The 21,290-nt window shown below is 37.1% G+C and overlaps 1 protein-coding gene across 1 annotated transcript in view; it reads left to right on the top strand.

Moving 5' to 3' along the window:
* The window catches only part of LOC142337582 (uncharacterized), a 64,773-nt gene that overhangs the window by 17,426 nt on the left and 26,057 nt on the right, over positions 1-21,290 (top strand). The gene's annotated exons all lie outside the window — the stretch shown is intronic.

The following is a 21,290-nucleotide window of genomic DNA, read 5'->3' as shown; positions in this document are numbered from 1 at the left end:
GGCCTCGATTCGATGTAGGTTTTCTTGCACCTCACTGTCTGAGACCCCCACGAGAGCAACATCATCAGCAAAATCTAAGTCAGCCACCAATCTCCCAATGTCTAATCCTCCATGCACCGAGTTAGCTAAAATGTAGTTGATGACAAGGCCGAATAGGATTGGGGACCACACATCACCCTGCCTAACGCCTGTTCTGACATCAAATAAGCGTCCCTTCTCACCTTCGGCTTTGACTCGACATTTGAATCCATCATAGCTGTTTCTTATGATGTTTATCACTTTTTGCGGCAGACCATAGTGTTTCATTATCTGGTACATCTGCTCACGATCGACAGAATCGAATGCCGCTCGAAAGTCTATGAAACAAAAGCTAATATCCAATTGAAACGCCATTGATTTCTCTATTATTTGACGCAGGGCAAAGAGTTGATCGGCGCATCCTCTGCTTTTTCTGAAGCCACACTGCTCTTCCCTTAAGACGCGATCCACTGAATCTTTGCATCGATTGAGAGTAACGGAAGCGAACACTTTGCCTGGTACTGACAATAGAGAGATCCCTCGGTGGTTCGAACACTCTGACCTCTTTCCTTTACTCTTGTATAATGGGACAATTTCTGCTACCTTCCAGTCATCGGGCAGAACTTCCGTCGACCAACATTTATCTATGATGTCCCAGAGCCACTCGACAATACCCTTGTGTGCTTTCAACATCTCACAGGAAATGTTATCGGGTCCACTTGCCTTGCCATTCTTCAACCTGCGGACAGCTTCAAGCACTTCTTCAAATCGAATTGGGCTCAGGTCAATCGGCAAGCTTTCAGCTGCTTCTTCGGGATCCAATCTCGTACTGCAACTGAATGTTGAGGGATTCAGGAGTTGACTAAAATGTTCCGTCCAGCGTTCAAGTCGTTCCTCTTTCGTCCGTAAGTTGACGCCAGTGCTTGAAACTAATTTGGTCAACTGGGGCCTCCAGTTTCGGCAAATCTGCTGTGATGCCCCAAAAACCTCCTTTAAGTTGCCTCTGTCCGCGAAGCTCTGCACTTCTTGGCCTTTGCGTTCAAGCCATGCCCGTTTGTCTGCACGTAGAGCTTTTCTGACTTCCTTACAGCAGTTTGTGAACTCTAACAGCACCTCCGCGCTGCTGTGTTTCTTTAACTGTAGATCGGCTCGTTTCCGGATAAGTTCCAGAGAATCTGGAGAAATCCAAGGTTTGTTCACTCGCTTGTCCGGAAGGAGGCATTTCACTGCTGCTTGGTTCAGGGCTTTTCGAAAATTGTCCCAAGACTGCTCTGTATTCTCGAAATCGCCGCTCTTATCAAGATGTAACTTGACCTCCTGCGTGAATAAGTCACGCGTTGTTTCATCTTGCAGCTTTGCAGAACTGATTCTGGGCGTGAAGCATGACTTTTTAGACAAAAGTTTCATAGATACTTCCGCAATGACCAGTTCGTGATCGGTAATTGTGGTTTTCCCTCTTCTGGACCTCACATTCGTCAGACATCCTCTGTATCTCTCTGCAAACAGAATGTGATCCAGCATCTTTTTTCGACAACTCGGATCGGGAGGGTTGAAGGTGTACCGATGCACTTGTCGATGCTGGAACCATGTACCACCTACGAGCAATTTGTGTGAAGTGCAAAATGATAACAACTTTTCAGAGTTTTCATTTTCTTCACCCATTCCAAACGGGCCTCTGCAGCTCATGGTGTCATTCAACTGGTGTCCAGGCTCTGCATTGAGGTCACCGATGACACAAATACGCTCCCTATGTTTGAAACTGGAAACTAGGTCTGAAAGTTGACTCCAAAACAAATCCTTCTCTTGGAGACTAGCTTCATTCGTAGGTGCGTAGCAGACAACAACAGCTAGATTGGCTCTCCTCTGAGCCGCGAACTTGACGTAGCAAATACGTTCACTTAGAGCCACTTGTTCTACGATGCTGTTTATCAATGACTTCTTTACAGCAACGCCCACTCCTCCTTGTCTCGACTTTACACCAGACAACCACGAGTCAGACAGGTAGAGCTTGTGGTCTCCGAGATCAATTTCTTGCTCCTGCAATCTCGTCTCCTGCACTCCCAGAATATCCAACTTGTATCGCGCCAGATCCATTTTCAAAGCCTCTAGAGATCCGGCTTGGGTCAGTGTTCTGACGTTTAAAGTTGCAATTCTGAGTTGGTTCCTCGGGAGATTTTTAGCACCCCTTACCCGGGACTCGGGGCCATGGTTGATTGTACTCATTGCTTTGGTGTTTGAAGGCTGAGATACGATTAGTTGCGCCACAAACTAGAAGACCAGTGCCTCGTTAGCTCGACCATGTGAGCGTAGATCCGCAGCACATGACCTACCCCCAGGGGACACCACGTGGAGGTGAGGTTGGATTTTGTCCCCCACTACTACTACTACTACTACTACTACTACTACTACTACTACTACTACTACTACTACTACTACTACTACTACTACTACTGCTACTACTACTACTACTACTACTACTACTACTACTACTACTACTACTACTACTACTACTACTACTACTACTACTACTACTACTACTACTACTACTACTACTACTACTACTACTACTACTACTACTACTACTACTACTACTACTACTACTACTACTACTACTACTACTACTACTACTACTACTACTACTACTACTACTACTACTACTACTACTACTACTACTACTACTACTACTACTACTACTACTACTACTACTACTACTACTACTACTACTACTACTACTACTACTACTACTACTACTACTACTACTACTACTACTACTACTACTACTACTACTACTACTACTACTACTACTACTACTACTACTACTACTACTACTACTACTACTACTACTACTACTACTACTACTACTACTACTACTACTACTACTACTACTACTACTACTACTACTACTACTACTATTACTACTACTACTACTACTACTACTACTACTACTACTACTACTACTACTACTACTACTACTACTACTACTACTACTACTACTACTACTACTACTACTAGACCTCAATGACAATTTACAACAAAATCACTTAATCTCATGACATTTGAAAACACATATTTTGTCCGAACGCCAATTTACAATTGGTAGTAACTCCGGTAGTAGTAACTTTCAGTTGTCATTTGAGGAGTGTTTTTTGTAACTTGTCACTGAGATTTTTTCGGATGTAAGAAACTCAACTTTTTTCAAAACAAAAATTTTTCGGCGGAATTTTCGTTTCAAATATTTGACAAAATTGACCCTAAACAAAGCAGGGGTCTTTCCCATCAAAGCCCCGCCAGCATAGTTGTCAGATAACTTATAGCCCCCCCCCTCAATTATGGTAAATATACCATTATGGGGGGTATATTTCCATGGGGGGGGCAATAATGGGAAAGGCCCCAACGGAGACTATAATGGGAAATACCCAGGAGTACGCTTTCATAAACTTGTAAAGTACTCTCATTTATAATAGAGGGTGTATATTGTTCATGTTTTTTGCCCCCCCCCCCCAGAGGCCCGTGCTCTATATTTTTTCATAATAATTTACTATGTCACGATTTAACTCTTACATAATAATTTATAGATTTTAAATTTTTCAGGTTTTAATTTATAGGTGGATATAAAACATTATTTCTGACTTGAAGAAAAAACAAATGCGAAGGCAATTAACTTGAGGGCAATTAACATAATTAATTTGAGGGGTATTTTTGACTTGAAGGCAATTAACACCCCCCCTCCCCCCTCCCCGCAAGTTGCTTCAAGTTTCAGTTCACAGTCAACTAACACTAGTTCAAAATGGTACCAAACCCCCAAACATCTCCCCCCCAAACGGGGGATGCAACCCCACCCAGCCACCCACCCATCAACACCCCCGCGCCCCACACAAGGGGGCCAATTTACTTCTGTCTGTTCACTTCTGTACGCTACTGTTCACTTCTGTACTTCTGTCCCCCCCCAGACGCCTGTGCTATATATTTACATATATTTGTCTTAGGTCATCAATTGCCAAAGCAAGCATCAAATGTCCCACGGGCCACGATTGCCAAAGCATACATCAAATGTCCCATGGGCCACAAATGTCTCATGGGCCAATCTCCCATTCCACCCAAAAATCTCCGCTTCAAAATAATGCTTCGTCATTAACACGCACAATTTCCAGCATCGTCATTTCTAGCACAAAACTGTTTTATTGCTCATTTTATTGCTCATTTGTCTGAAATTGTCGGCTAAACGCTTTTTCGGCCAATACGGCGGCCAGGAATTTTACTATATATAAATTTATTTTGGCGGGAGGGCTCAACTTATTTTGGCCGTGAGTGCATTTAGCCGAACCAGCGAGAGGGTGGTGGGGGAGGAGATGGAGTGCTACAAGTGGAGCGAGAGCTCAGATAAATTCAATGATTTGTGGTGGTGGGGGGAGATCGAGCGCACACCAAATACAACGAATAGTGATTCGGCTAAACGCACTGTCGGTCAATTTTCAGCGGCCGCTCGTTGAACTGCTGTTCTTTTAGCATCCAGGCAACTGTTTGCAAACTGTTTGCAAACAAATGAGTAACAACACATAACAATTCAATCATTCTCAGCACTAACTAGAGCTATCTATTTGATTCTTTTTGATTCTTCAAAATATTGTCCAAACTATTATCTTCAAACTATTCTCTTCAGTATAAACTTTTATCTTCAAGATATCATGTTGAAGTTAACGTTTGAAGAGTTTCGAGCGCAGTTTTCCAGCATTGAAGCTTGGAAAGCGAAAGGTTGGCAGCCTCTTCCAACAATCGATGGTCGCAATTGCCAGTCATGGCTTCAAATTTGCGAAAAGTTGAAAAATGGGGGCGAAGAACGGTTTGTATCAGCCGCTGGTGATTGGCTCAGGCATGGAGTAGAAGTCAAGAACCAAGAACTGTTTTCTGTTAAAGATGCATTTGTAGATCAGCTGCGCAAATGTACCACTTTGAACGCCGTTTCAAAGATCTGGAACGTCAAAGGAAATGGAAAACAGCAGATTGGTGACATAAGAGTTTTGCAGCACGAAGATGCCGAATTTGAGAAGACTAGAGCCTGGTCGTTCCATATCGATCACTTGAGTACTTTCGAGCTCCCCTCGAGTCTTCAGTTCTCTGCTGTCGCTGGAATATTCAATACATCCAGTTGGTTTACTGAAGCGCACATTGAGGCGTGTGCTGATGACTCAATTGCCGCCGTTTTGATGGGGACGAAAGTTTTCATCTACTCAAGTGAGATCGCTGTCTCACAATGGTTGCTCAGACGTCTTACAACTGTTCGAAGTTTCATGGAGATGGCGATGTCGGGTCCTCCTCTGGGCTGGTACGACAAGTTTTTCGTGTGTATTCCGGATCACAAAAGCCTTGTAGTTCAACCAACGATGTGGGCGCATTCAGTTGTCACCTTGGATGGCCCTGCTTTCTGCTTTTGTTGCTGGATGGGAGGCCGGATGTCCGCAGAATCAAGATCGTCTGACAAAAGTACAGTCGATGTTTGCGAAAGGCCTCGGAATCGAAGAGCAGCGTCAAATAAGATCATTTTCGCCCAGTGAACAGATCGAGATTCTTCCTTTCGTACCAGGCGACGTTGGTGAACTCATGCGAAGAGAAGATGCTTCCGGTCAGTTGAAAAAAACCTCGAGTACTAGGGGCCGGAAGAAGAAATTCTGGAGTCACCTACCCAATGTGAAAAAGGCCGAGGCCAGAAAACAGCTTGAGAAAGAAGGTAAAGTCTTTAATGTCTCTTTCTAATAGTGTTGTCTCTGCCTCTTTGTCTCTGCCTCTTTGTTCCGAATACATGGCGGGGAGGGGGGGGGGTAGCAGTGTGTGGCGGGTACCTCAATTATGCATGAAAGACTGAATGACTATGATATACTGAATGGATGAATGACTGAATGCATGAATGACTATGTTAATTCAGTTTGGGGAGGGGGGTGTACCAGTGTGTGGGGGTACCTCAATTACAATCATAATTTAAAATTGTGCTGTTCTAGAGCGAGGCATGGTGGTGTACAAGAGACTCAAACCCGATAATGACACCCAATAAGACAATGACAACCAAAAAGGTAAGCCTCATCGAGCTCGGTCACTTTTTCAAAGAAGTGGTCAAATCGGGTCCAAATTTGGGCCTGGTCCCAATTTGAATGTTTTATCTCAAAGTGTGACTACATTAAAGCTTGCTCCTCAAAAATGGAGCTATTTGCTCAAAAATTGTAGAATTGGAGGCTAAAAGAAAGTTCGGTGATCCAAAAAATTAAGCCTCATCGAGCGCGGTCCTTTTTTTTAAAAAGTGGTCAAATCGGGTCCAAAAATTGGGCCTGACCCCAAAGTGGTTATACTATCCCCAAGTGCGACTGAATTGGGGGTTGGCCCCCAAAAAAAAACAATTTGATCAAAAATTGCAGATTTGGTGACCGAAAGAAAGTTCAGTGATCCGAAAATTTAAGCCTCATGTAAAAAATTCAATTTTTCAAAAATTTCTCCGAAAACTTTTAGAGTAGGTAGAGCTGTCGGGTCTTTTGCATAGTTTTTCTAGGCATCGTATCTAGGTTTATACATCGGGGATTTTTCATTTTCTATCTAAAAGTTTCTGAAATTGGTTTTATAGCGGGTGATCGTTTTTTTGTCGAGCAGCAGCAAAAGTTTCGTTTTTTTAAAAAACTCTCCGAAAACTTTTAGAATAGGTAGAGTTCTCAGGTCTTTTGCATAGTCATTCTAGGCATCGTATCTAAGTTTACACATCGGGGATTTTGCAATTTCTATCTAAAAGTTTCTGAAAATGATTTTATAGCGGGCGATCGTTTTTTTAGGGTGTTCCTTTTTTTGGTGCATATCGGCACTTTCTTAGTTCCTTTAATTCTTCAAATAAAGATTGTTTGGCTAATGAAAATGATGTTTAAGAGCTTTACTATCAAACAGATAGATAAAGGGGTTGGTATTTAAGGATTAAAGTAATAAAAGATTAACAACCATAATCAAATAGTTATTGTTTCCAAATAAGTAAATTCAAAGATTAGAGATGAATCAGAGAACGCAAAATGATACATAATAACAATTATGATTGTATCAACAAATATGAATGTACCAAATATGATTGTATCAAGCAAACAAATGTGATTGTATCATTTTAAAATAACAAATATCATTATATCATTTTAAAATACGAACAGCTGCTTTTAGTTTGTTGTAAATTCTAAATGAAGAAGAAGCGTCTAGTTTAAAACCTCCCTCAAGCAGTCTTGCTTTCACGTCCTCTAGAGATACGGTAACATGAATGTCTTTGAATAGTAAACAGGCCTTTTTCTCGTCGTCTGTCCACTTCTGTTCTCCTGCTTTTACTCGAAACGTTCGAAGGGATTTCTCGAATTTTTTTCGAACCTCACTGGTGTTGTCGCTTCCCAGTGTCGAATTGAGAGAAACTCTCGAGGATGCGGATGAGCTGGTTGATTGTGTTGCGGCACGTGGTGAGGCATGTGTTGTGGCATGTGCTATATTTGAGGTATTAAGGGAGTTTCTAATGGTGTTAAAACGTCTGACCACAGGAGATTTTTGAGGTGATTCTTGGGATGCTTCATTATTGTCATCAGAAATTTCACTGTCTGATACAGCTGCTGGTTGTTCTTCTGCTTCATCATTTTCAATTGACTCTGTGTCCTCTTGCAAATCCTTATCATAAATTGACAACAGTTCTTTTCTATCTTGATTAGATCCTTCTTTTCCGATATAAACGTCTTTTGCTGTTTTTTCTCCGTGCGCAGTTTGCGCTAAATGCGCTTTGTTAACACCCTCGGTGATTGGTGTTTTCACTTTGATTTCTTTCCACCGTCGTTCCCAGAATTTTTGTATCGAGTTGGCATTAAATCGGACTTCGGAAGGACTATCTCCGAACAGGTCCTGGAATGTTTCCTGCAAATGTCGCGAAATCGATCTTTCGACTTTGTTCTTTTTTGAGGCGAAGATAAACTGGGATTCGATTCCATTCTCACTAAAGAAGCAGTCTCTCATCTTCTTTAGTAGGGCTCTTTGATCTTCTTTCACAAACAGATGCACTGCTAAATATTTGCCCGTTTTGTGCCTGTCTGTGGCGACTGGTTCCTCTGTCTATTCGATCAATGCCAGGTCGTTCCAATCAAGCTGAAGTATCGGTCCCGAGCGCGTTTTTAAACGAACTCGCAGAATAAAAAAATTCAGAGCCTGTTGTTGCTTGTATGACAAATTGGATTCAATTAAATTCTCCTCAAGTAATTTGAAACTGCCTTTCAATCTTTTACAAACAAGGGAGCGAGTGGGGACCTTTGCGCGCATTTCTTGTGCCACAAATCTGTAATCTTTAATGGCTGCCGTCGAGTATGCCTTCCTAGCATTCTTTATCGCTCCGTTCATCGTTACATGGTCTCTTCTCCGGTCACCGGAAAACTCAAACAGAAAACAGTAGTCCACGAAATTGCTGAATGCTGCTAAATAGTTCAGCATTGTTTGTGGTTTTAAAAGTTTTCTCTTTTGCAGGTCCACAGACGCAGGAAGCAGATCCTGGGGTCGTTTGAGCCCCTGAGTGGCACCATACAAAAGAGCAAGAGTTTGCAGAAGTCCAGCCCTGCTCTGGTTGCTGTTGTCGTTGCCGGCACACTCTGCTAACTGCTTCTGGTAATCTAGGTACCGGCGAACTACCTCAACATCCTGAGTCCCAGCTAGAACAGTTGATTTCAACTTACTGCGTAGAGCATCTGGAAGGGAGCTGAAACACATCAACAGGTCAAAGTTTTACCTCTAATTTAGATTTCCCGTTGATTTATTTTAAACAATACAAAACGATACTTCTACTTTAGATTTCTCGTTATTTCATTTAAAACTCAACTCACCTTCTGCTCGCACAGTTTTCAACTCGAACGACGTTTGTACAGTCACATTTTGCTTTGTATCGGTGTGTAACTATTGATACAAAACGTCTGTAACAATTGAGGCAGTCGTATACTTTTTTGCTTTTGGGGGCATTCCTCGTCCTGTAAAAGTCAATGAGGAAGCGCTCCTCTCTCTCGCACATTGTGTCACGATGTTGTTTAAGATGGCGGTCAATTCTCTTCACCGTGACATGGCATATGAGGCACTCAACAACCTCATCAGTTTTCACCGTCTTAATGCGCCGAACTTGTTGATCGACTTCAAACTCTTCGGCTTCAATGTTATCGACTTCAAACTCGACTGATCCAACAACTGGGCGGAGCAGAGATCCGGCGGAGATCGACTGATCCGGCGGAGCAGAGATATTGACGGAGGGCACTTCGGAGAACACTTCGGCGGATACTACAACTTCATCCCGCTCATCAATGTTATCGACTTCAAACTCGACTGATCCAACAACTGCAGGCTCACAAACGAAATCGGGTGGCGGAGCAGAGATATTGACGGAGGACACTTCGGCGGATGCTACAACATCATCCCGTTCACAATTGTTATCCTTCGGTGGACTGAAGGTTCTCGCAGCGGATACTTCGCTGATTGTTTCGAACAACGGAGCTGTGACGTCTAGACTGGAGGTTTGCTGGCAAACAACACACCGGCAGTTTATGTTGTCATCTCCAAAATAATTTTCTCCATAGCTTACAGTTATTTCCTCTCCGGCTCCGATTGTCTTTATTGCTTGAATGGCCACTGTTGACGCACTCTTTTCTGCTTCGACAATAAATCTGGCATTTGGGTTGCAGTCGTGGTTAACAAATGACGCCGGACCCAGCATAATACGGGTATGTTTGTAGTTGCTTGTTGGCGCAAAGACAGAAAAGCTCATGTCCTCCTGTAGCTCATCCTCCGAAATTTTTGCTAAAAATCCTTTCAGTCCTGGTAAAATTGTTTTCGGCTTTATTTTGCCTCTTGTTAGAACTGCCATCTCCGTAAAGGAACTGTTGTTACCGAACCTTTCTGTGGGGACAATATCCGCATAGTCAAGAGTTTGGAGATACGATCTTAAAACTAAATCGAAGAGGCTTTTAGTTCTTGTCTTGTTTATAAAGAGTTCAAAATTTGGATGGATGCATAGCTTGTGTGTCTGAATTTCACTATTGTCGATGTAATTTTCGGTGACCTCTGCATCAATGAAACCCAAGACCTGCCATTGGGTTGGATGAATCTGGAATTCCACCTCTGTATGTTGGTGCACAGCAACTGTTGGGGCAACCGAGACCGAGCTCATGGAATGTAGGTGTTCTACCACGATACTGGGGTTTGCACACAGCTCGGTGAAGTCCTGGCTTGCATCCTGGAGTTCTTCTTCTTCGAGAATCTCCACGAAGACAAAATCGTTGCTGTCGAATACTTCAGAGTGTGTTCTGGATTGTTTTTGAGCACTTGTAATAACCTTCTCTGGTTCCAATCGTCTTTTTTGGACTTTGCTTCGTGTAAGAACCCTCTCAGGTTCAAATTGTCTGTTTTGGACTTTTTTTCGTGTTATTCGACTTGACATGATTCGTGGATGATCAGATAGATACAATCAGATAGATGATTTCAAATTGAAAGAGTACGAAATACAGTGAACAAATTTGAGAAGATAACAAAACACAGTTTAAATACAGAAAACATGAACAAATTGAGTCCAATTTATTTGAGTCTGACACCAGTCAAATGCTTTCACTCAAAGTGATATCTAACAAGGTGCTACTTAATATGTGCTAACAGGTGCTATCTCTGAGCCTTTGGTGGGGGGCTGAATTGGGTATTGGGGGACTCATAAAGGGTTAAATACAAGGCGATTGATGAGTTTGCATGTTTAATGCAGGGTTTCAACATAAGGAATTAATGTAGGCAATGGATGTGGCTTTCGATGCCATCCAGTCATTTTCCCCACAATGGGTCTTGGTGGTCAAACAGGCCCCTCGCGGAGGGGGGGGAGTTATAATGTCGGGCTTTAATTATGTATGGCAGTGACGTCTAATGAATAAGCAATTCTTTTTCTGTTTCCATTATAACGAGGAATTACAGGAATCCCCCCATAAAAATTTCTATTGATACATCTTAATCTAATACAGTTATTCTAACTAAGAGAATATTATGATATTAGATATTGACTTCAATGAATGACTTGTGGAGTCTAATACAAAAACTCGGAAGGTGTTTTTTCAAAGATATGTAATCTTTTTACGGATTTTTTTATCTTTTTATCATTTTTTATCTTTGAATGCTATCAACAAGAGAACACCAAATGAGCTTTGGAAACACTGTTGAAAACATTTGTTTCCTAGTCAGAGTCCAATGAAACGGATAAATTATAACAGCATTAAATCTTTTCTAGTGTATCAGTTGGAGATAATCGAACTGAATGAGCGAAGGAAAGTGCGAAGGAATGAGCGGCGCTGAATTGAACGAGTCCCAAAATAGCTCCTATACTACTTTACAAAATAGCTACTAAAGCTACTATAAAATAGCTACTATACAACAAATCTCTCCCCCCTTTGGTACCAACCCGGATTGCCTATCCCTTTCCCCTTCCATCTTGTACACCCACAATAGCTACTATGCAACAAGTTGCGTGGTCGCAACAACCCAAATCTCTCCCCCCTTTGGTACCAACCCGGATTGCCTATCCCTTTCCCCTTATATCTTGTACACCCACTTCTCCTTCAAAATTGATTTTGGCAGTGAGTATAAATGATATAATCGGGTATAATGAGAGGACTCAAATTTAACTGTAATATAGAATAGTTGTTCGATAAGTTTCAGATAAGTCTTTTTGTATCAGAAATTCTACTGTATAATTCTATTGGTTTGTGCTATAAGACAACATAAATATATATACATACATATAAATATATATATATATATATATATATATATATATATATATATATATATATATATATACTCCCCCACCTTAGGTGTGTTCGATACTCAGGTGTATTTTCTTGCCAAAATTGTGAGAGTTTTGTAAATAAATATTTGTAAGTTGAAATTTTGAATTCTAGGGTTCAATCAGGGGCCAATCATCTAAGGTGAAGGGTCAAGTTGATAAAAACTAATTATTGTCATGGAAAGTTTTCTCATAGTTGCACATACCCACAAAACTTCATGGCAAAACTCCCACTAGAACACGAACAATGACCACGGACATTTTTCAATGACATCCCGGTTGAACCCAAAATTTCAAACCTAATAACTCGCGAAGTAGTAAAGAAAACGTCTTCGGATAAAAATTTCTAGTAAATATAGGATGCCACCAACGTGCCGGCCAGGTTTCGGTATTAACGAATCCGCCTTAGCCAGTCGTTTGTAATTCGAAAAATTTTTATGGAGTCGTGGTTGCCGAAACCCGAAAAATCCGAGTTCGTCAAAATTAACCAGAATAAGTAATTTTTGTCACAAACTCAGGTTATCATATTATTATCGTTTCAAAGTCATTCGGCCGCTATAAAGGCCAATTTTCGGTTTTCGGCACTCGGGTTATCCTGCAGCACCGACTTTCGGTCGGAATCCGGGGTTAAAAATATCGCCAACCGAAAGCCCTTGAAAAGTTACTCTAACCATCCAAAAACCATAGGGCTACTACCAATAATCGACGAGCAATTCAAATTTTATTTTCCGCAGAACGGGCATGCGCTAATTCGCTAATTCCGTACAGTGTGGTGTGGGGTCAAATCTGACCTCAAAATCGGATTCCTTACACCCAAATTAGTCTATCCCCCAATTTTCACGTCAATCCGACTCCGACTTTTTGAAAAAACACTATTTCATTTTAGGTGCTAACTACATTCCTGTGATAATTGCCAATATTCTCAAAATTGCCATTTCACATCCTAAACTCTTCCCATATCATGCAAAAACGTTAATTCATACGTGCATGACGTTACGACTGATTAACCCCATTATTTCTCACTGAAATATTCGTATTTCACATTAAAATACCTATAAACCTTCAAATCACACTAATTCCGGTGTTAATAGCTCGGTGTCGGGTGGTCGGATTAGCCTGAAAAATATACCCGCAATAGAGGACCAATAGGGGATCCGCCCCTCTAATGATTGGTTATCAACCAATAATTCCTTCCCATCCTGGGAAGGGTCGGACAAATTATGTAACCAGGGTATTCCGAAAAACTGATAAATTGCTTTTTCTCATTTCAAAATTCAAGTTTCAAGTTTCTCCCACAACCTTCTAAACCAATCCCATGATCACCTGATACATTACTGCACATTTAAATACTACTACGACTAGTTTATTTTGTTAATTCATCCAGAAACTATCAAATTTATACTGCAAAATATCAAAAACCGTCGAATAACACCACTTCCGGTGCTAATAATTCTGATCGAAAAAGTGTATTTGGCCGCGCATCCATACTTAATTTGAACAATCACTAGGGGAACTTTGTCACAGATTTTCAGAGTCCAATGATGAATATCAAATAAAGAGTTGAGGTGTACCAGGTTTTGGGTGCCCCTTAGTTTCGCAAATTTGAAATCGCACTTTTAGTTATTTCAAATTGAAACTCCAACTCTGTTCAAAGTATCTTGTTCACTTCAAATGTTCGCTCTCCAGTTTACTTCTAAATTTAAATCACTCATTTCGATTTTGGCTTGATGCACAAATACAGTTTTGCTAAGTAAACGAAATATATCGACAGCTCAATAGGCTTTTGTTCATCAATTTGTTTGTTTCAGGTATATCACTCAACTCCCCTCTCTGGCGCCTTCGAAACAAAAACCCTTTAATTAGATAAAACTAAACTCAAATAACTAACTTAACTTAAATAACGTGACTTAGCACATCTAACTTAATCTCCCTCTCCCATGTCATTTTACAAAAATGGGGACTACTACATTGTATCAACAAATTTTTATTTACTAACGAATAAAAAATTGACAACTGCATGTAATTGCACGGCATCGCCTAGGGGTTTTTTTTAATGTTGTTTCTTTCACACAAAACAACCATATTCTTGCTCAACTATAAAAATTGGTTGAAACTGTCTTCATCTACATTGTAGGCATTTGCTGTAATCTATTTTTTAGCGCTTCATCAATCAAAAATGCTTTGTTCTTAATTCATCAATCAAAATTAATTGTAATTAAAAAGTGCGGCTTGTCAACTCCGTTTTTAAATAATAAAAAAAGGTACTGTATTTTTAATAATCGCATCGTCTCCGTAGATGGTTGAACTGGTGTTCTATTGAGTAAGCCATCTTCAGATATTCTCTCTAAAAATTGTTGTTACCCTTTTAAAAAACAGCACTTTTCCAAAAACAAATAATGAAGTACAACGAAAGGTTTGTTGTTTTTTGAAAGCGTTAATCAAGCGTCAAAACAATTCTAAACTTTTAATCCTGTACTATTTTAGGAAATGTTTTCTATGTGTCCTTGTAAATATTTTTTTTTATTATATCAGAAAATTTCATTAACTTGCGGTGACACCTTTGCTGGTTATCCAAAATTCAGACTACAGTGCTTGTCCCTAGAATAAAAAACTATAAGAACAAAAAAAAAACGAAAAAAAAATTTTTTGTCATCCTGCAACGCAACGATGGTTGGCGTTAAAAAAAGCAGAATTATATGAGCGAAATACTTGAAATTTTTCAAACTTTTAGCTACATAAGTTTTGCGGGTGGTAAAAACATCTTGATGAAATTTTTCATGTTTTTTTATGTAGAAAGTTGCTACTTTCTAATATATTGTCACCAAAAAAAACTCTGTAATAAAAAAATTGTGAGAATGAAAGATTATAGCAAAAAAACTTTTCATTACACGCACATTGGCATTTATTTTGAATAGTCACTTAACCCAGTTTCAATTGAATTTTTTTAAATATGCACTGTTCAAGGTGAGATTAACTAATTTATCAGACGTTTTCACGAGAAAATCTATAAAATTGAATCTGGTGGTTTTGTATGTCATCATAAAATTTTCATTCATTAACAAATGCCTTTGAATGAAACTGATTAAAAACTTTGATTATATTGATAAAAATTAGTGCAGTATTTTTAATAAATACCCCTGTCCTTGTTAGTCTAAATTTGGTTTCTTGAGAAACGACGCTCAGCAAAAAATTATTTTAAAATCTGGATTCTCTCAACTAATTCCTCAAAAAATAAAACATTTTGAGCTGCACATACCAAAATGTTCAGCTATGTTATGTACCATTTTTGTTCCCACCCCACTCTCCTCAACCGGGGATTACTTTTTTGACCATTTCTGATGTCACTTTTTTAAAATTTGTTCCTTGGACAAAGAATATCTTTATTCAGAGTTATTCAGATTTTTAGTTTTTGTCAAAATCTAAGTGAAATTTTTGGCTATTTTGGTCATTTTTGGTGACAATTTTTTTTGTAAATCGAGACATTAATATTGATGTCCAATGGAGGTCCTAGCGGTATTTATTGGAGCTTACGGTATTTATTGCCTCCACTATATTTTCAAAGTTTCAGTATATTTTTAGTTTTGCTTGTTTTGATTGTATTTTTTCCCTTCATGTAGCCTTATCACATAGACTTATGAACGATAGGTCCTTTTATGTTACTACGGTTGTTATACTGGACATTTAAAGTCGATTGAAAATGGTTCATGTTTTCAATTACTTTGATTCTGTTTGTTTTCAATTAGATTATTGAATCGTTAAATTCCGATTAATGTCATTGACGACAGCCTTGATCCCATCCACTTAGCTAATCTGCTAGGCTTCTTCATCTTAAACTGATGGTTTGATGACAGTGATATGTCCTAAAATTTTCTAGGTAATTCAATACTTTTTGAAGTTTTGCCAATTTTTGTTCCACTGTTGTCGTCTTGTAACGTAATCCCTTTAACATTGAATGTCATTGACGTTCGAAGTGCTCCCTTGTAATGATTCCCATGTTTTCAGCTGGTAGCTTCTAGTTTTTATAGCTTTCACTCTGTGTTGTTTTAATTTAACAATTTCTTAAGAGTTTTCTCCATTTTTGTTGATTTCTCTGTAGTGTCATAAATGAAGCCGTTCAATTTGTTTTCTATGGAGGTATGTATTTTTGTAACCTTTTAATCAGATAGCTAAAAGTATTTCACTCTAAAGTTCTTTGTTTTCAAAAACTAAAATTTGGAATTTGCCAAGTCTTTATTTTTATCAACTTGTTTCTTTGTCACATTAATGACGAAAGTTTGTTTCATTTTAGTGGAAGACAACTGATATGTTGAGTGTTTTTTGCGAAATGCGTTTTTGTTTTCAATTGTCTTTATTTTTAGAAGCATAGATTTTTTGGCTTCTGCCATTTATCAAGCTTTTTATTGTAATTGTTTGTTTTTCTGTTTATTTTGTCTTGCATTCTCAACAAAGACCTGACATCCCTAACGTTTTAATTCAGCTCTATTTATTTCCTTTTGGTTGTTTTTAAACCAGATTTTAATTACTAACATGCTATTTTATTCGAAAGTTTTTAAATTTTTTGGAAATTTGTCTTGATTTGTTACTTGCTTGCCTTGCTGTCATAAATTCATTTTAAAAATTGGCTATTATTTAAGACCAAAAGGAATGGAAAAGATATTAGAATATGTTTCTAATCAGGTCTTTAGTGCATTCATTTTTGCGAAGGGCAACTTGTCAGCTGCCCTGGCATTTTACTTCCTGTTCGCCTTTTCTCTCAATTTTATTACGGTCAACCTATCACGCACCAACGAGCAATTTTTACATTGACTTTTATTGCTCAACATCTGTGGATATGGTAAGCAACTAGCAGGCCCGGAAAACTTCAGAGATGCCGTTTAAAAATGGATGGTCATTCGGTAATTTATTATTCAAAAAACGTTGAACAAGAAAATATAGATAGCAAGAAACAACAAAGAAACAGACATGAGAAATAAGCACCGAAAGATAACAAGAAAAAGAAAACAAAAAAGAGATAATAGATATACAAAGAAAGACAAAAATTTCAAAAAATAAAGGGGTAGAAATTAAAACTAAAAAGGCAAAAAGAGAAAAACAGAAAAACAGAAACAGAGAAAGGATAGGAATTCAAAGGATATGTAAAGCGAGAACGACACTAAGAGACAGAGAAAAGCAGAAAAAGAGGAAAAAATTAAAACTATCAACAAGATAAAATTGTTAATAAAAAACAAGTAAGAAAACAAGGGGAGAAGCAAAGAAAAGGAAAACAAAAAAACGAAAATTGATAAAAAAGATAGTGGGAAAAGAAAGAGAAAAATAGAAACTGAGAAAAATTGAAAGAAAAAGCGATAAACAAAAATTTTATAAAGACAAAAAAAGACGAAAGACAGAAAAATTATCTTCACGCGATATAGAAATAAAAAGTGATAACGATAGGATGAAGGACAAAAAAGATTGTAGAAAAAATAGAGAAATAAGAAGAAATTAAAAATGCTTAGAATTGGACGAGAGATTGAAAAGGGAAATTTTTTATAAAAATGAAAGAACAAAAACAATCGTAGGAGAACAATCTGTGAGAAAACAAAATATAGAAATTAAAACAAGAAAAAGATATAGAAAAAACAAAGAAACAAAAGAAAAGAAGAGAAGAAAACAGAGAAAAAGTGTCGGCAAAGAAAAGAACCAAGGAGCTAACGAAAAAGAGATAAAAAAAGAGAAAAAAGAAAAGTGGCAAAGAAAATAAAAAGAAGCAATAGAGAAAGATAATATAAGAAAGAAAGAAAAAAAGAAAGAAAGAAAGAAAGAAAAAAGTAAGAAAGAAAGATAGAAAGCAAGAAAGAAAGAGAGAGAGAAAGAAAGAAAGAAAGAAAGAAAGAAAAAAGATAGAAAGAAAGGAAGAGTGAACCGGAACAAAAACGAGAGAAAAGAAGAGGAAGAATGCAAAAGAATGACAAAGACAGCAAAGAGGAAAGAAATAGAAAAAGGAAAAATGAAAGGAAATAGCAAAGAAAGAAAAGAAAGATAAAACGTAGATAAGTAAAAGAAAAAGATGAAGCGAAGAGAGACAAAAGAACGAACAACGACAGAAAGTCAGACAGAAAAGAAAACAGAAAAAGAGAGGAAAAGAGAGAAAAACGGAAAAAAATACAAAACGAAAGACAGAGAAGAGAAAAAGAAAAAAGAAATGAATGAAAGAAAAGAAAGAAATAAGAAAGTAGAAAAATAGAAAAGGAGAAAAGAAAAAAGAAATATAAAAGAAAGAGATAGAAGAAAGACAATAGGCAATGGGAAAGGAAAGAGAGAAAAAAGTTTTCAAAAAGCAGAGAGACAAGAGAGAGAAAAAAAAGAGAAAAACACAACAAAAGAGAACAGAAAGAGAAAAGAAACAGAAAAAAACAGAAAAAAAAATAAAATAAAACAGGAAAGCGAATGAAAAGGAGAAAAAAAGAGAAAGAGAAAAAAATAGAAGAAAGAGAGAGACAAGAAATAAGTAGAGAGAAGAGAGGCAGGAAGAAAAAAAAGAGAAAAAACGGAGGAAAGAAAAGAAAAAAAGTGTTTTTTGCGAAATGCGTTTTTGTTTTCAATTGTCTTTATTTTTAGAAGCATAGATTTTTTGGCTTCTGCCATTTATCAAGCTTTTTATTGTAATTGTTTGTTTTTCTGTTTATTTTGTCTTGCATTCTCAACAAAGACCTGACATCCCTAACGTTTTAATTCAGCTCTATTTATTTCCTTTTGGTTGTTTTTAAACCAGATTTTAATTACTAACATGCTATTTTATTCGAAAATTTTTAAATTTTTTGGAAATTTGTCTTGATTTGTTACTTGCTTGCCTTGCTGTCATAAATTCATTTTAAAAATTGGCTATTATTTAAGACCAAAAGGAATGGAAAAGATATTAGAATATGTTTCTAATCAGGTCTTTAGTGCATTCATTTTTGCGAAGGGCAACATGTCAGCTGCCCTGGCATTTTACTTCCTGTTCGCCTTTTCTCTCAATTTTATTACGGTCAACCTATCACGCACCAACGAGCAATTTTTACATTGACTTTTATTGCTCAACATCTGTGGATATGGTAAGCAACTAGCAGGCCCGCAAAACTTCAGAGATGCCGTTTAAAAATGGATGGTCATTCGGTAATTTATTATTCAAAAAACGTTGAACAAGAAAATATAGATAGCAAGAAACAACAAAGAAACAGACATGAGAAATAAGCACCGAAAGATAACAAGAAAAAGAAAACAAAAAAGAGATAATAGATATACAAAGAAAGACAAAAATTTCAAAAAATAAAGGGGTAGAAATTAAAACTAAAAAGGCAAAAAGAGAAAAACAGAAAAACAGAAACAGAGAAAGGATAGGAATTCAAAGGATATGTAAAGCGAGAACGACACTAAGAGACAGAGAAAAGCAGAAAAAGAGGAAAAAATTAAAACTATCAACAAGATAAAATTGTTAATAAAAAACAAGTAAGAAAACAAGGGGAGAAGCAAAGAAAAGGAAAACAAAAAAACGAAAATTGATAAAAAAGATAGTGGGAAAAGAAAGAGAAAAATAGAAACTGAGAAAAATTGAAAGAAAAAGCGATAAACAAAAATTTTATAAAGACAAAAAAAGACGAAAGACAGAAAAATTATCTTCACGCGATATAGAAATAAAAAGTGATAACGATAGGATGAAGGACAAAAAAGATTGTAGAAAAAATAGAGAAATAAGAAGAAATTAAAAATGCTTAGAATTGGACGAGAGATTGAAAAGGGAAATTTTTTATAAAAATGAAAGAACAAAAACAATAGTAGGAGAACAATCTGTGAGAAAACAAAATATAGAAAGTAAAACAAGAAAAAGATATAGAAAAAACAAAGAAACAAAAGAAAAGAAGAGAAGAAAACAGAGAAAAAGTGTCGGCAAAGAAAAGAACCAAGGAGCTAACGAAAAAGAGATAAAAAAAGAGAAAAAAGAAAAGTGGCAAAGAAAATAAAAAGAAGCAATAGAGAAAGATAATATAAGAAAGAGAGAAAAAAAGAAAGAAAGAAAGAAAGAAAAAAGTAAGAAAGAAAGATAGAAAGCAAGAAAGAAAGAGAGAGAGAAAGAAAGAAAGAAAGAAAGAAAGAAAAAAGATAGAAAGAAAGGAAGAGTGAACCGGAACAAAAACGAGAGAAAAGAAGAGGAAGAATGCAAAAGAATGACAAAGACAGCAAAGAGGAAAGAAATAGAAAAAGGAAAAATGAAAGGAAATAGCAAAGAAAGAAAAGAAAGATAAAACGTAGATAAGTAAAAGAAAAAGATGAAGCGAAGAGAGACAAAAGAACGAACAACGACAGAAAGTCAGACAGAAAAAAAAAACAGAAAAAGAGAGGAAAAGAGATAAAAACGGAAAAAAATACAAAACGAAAGACAGAGAAGAGAAAAAGAAAAAAGAAATGAATGAAAGAAAAGAAGGAAATAAGAAAGTAGAAAAATAGAAAAGGAGAAAAGAAAAAAGAAATATAAAAGAAAGAGATAGAAGAAAGACAATAGGCAATGGGAAAGGAAAGAGAGAAAAAAGTTTTCAAAAAGCAGAGAGACAAGAGAGAGAAAAAAAAGAGAAAAACACAACAAAAGAGAACAGAAAGAGAAAAGAAACAGAAAAAAACAGAAAAAAAAATAAAATAAAACAGGAAAGCGAATGAAAAGGAGAAAAAAAGAGAAAGAGAAAAAAATAGAAGAAAGAGAGAGACAAGAAATAAGTAGAGAGAAGAGAGGCAGGAAGAAAAAAAAGAGAAAAAACGGAGGAAAGAAAAGAAAAAAAGTGTTTTTTGCGAAATGCGTTTTTGTTTTCAATTGTCTTTATTTTTAGAAGCATAGATTTTTTGGCTTCTGCCATTTATCAAGCTTTTTATTGTAATTGTTTGTTTTTCTGTTTATTTTGTCTTGCATTCTCAACAAAGACCTGACATCCCTAACGTTTTAATTCAGCTCTATTTATTTCCTTTTGGTTGTTTTTAAACCAGATTTTAATTACTAACAAGCTATTTTATTCGAAAATTTTTAAATTTTTTGGAAATTTGTCTTGATTTGTTACTTGCTTGCCTTGCTGTCATAAATTCATTTTAAAAATTGGCTATTATTTAAGACCAAAAGGAATGGAAAAGATATTAGAATATGTTTCTAATCAGGTCTTTAGTGCATTCATTTTTGCGAAGGGCAACTTGTCAGCTGCCCTGGCATTTTACTTCCTGTTCGCCTTTTCTCTCAATTTTATTACGGTCAACCTATCACGCACCAACGAGCAATTTTTACATTGACTTTTATTGCTCAACATCTGTGGATATGGTAAGCAACTAGCAGGCCCGGAAAACTTCAGAGATGCCGTTTAAAAATGGATGGTCATTCGGTAATTTATTATTCAAAAAACGTTGAACAAGAAAATATAGATAGCAAGAAACAACAAAGAAA

The sequence above is a fragment of the Convolutriloba macropyga genome, chromosome 4 (assembly GCF_964194025.1).
Source record: "Convolutriloba macropyga chromosome 4, txConMacr16.3, whole genome shotgun sequence".
NCBI classification, from domain to species: Eukaryota; Metazoa; Xenacoelomorpha; order Acoela; family Convolutidae; genus Convolutriloba; species Convolutriloba macropyga.
Note: the sequence above shows the minus strand (reverse complement) of the source record. Positions and strands in the feature narration are given on the sequence as shown.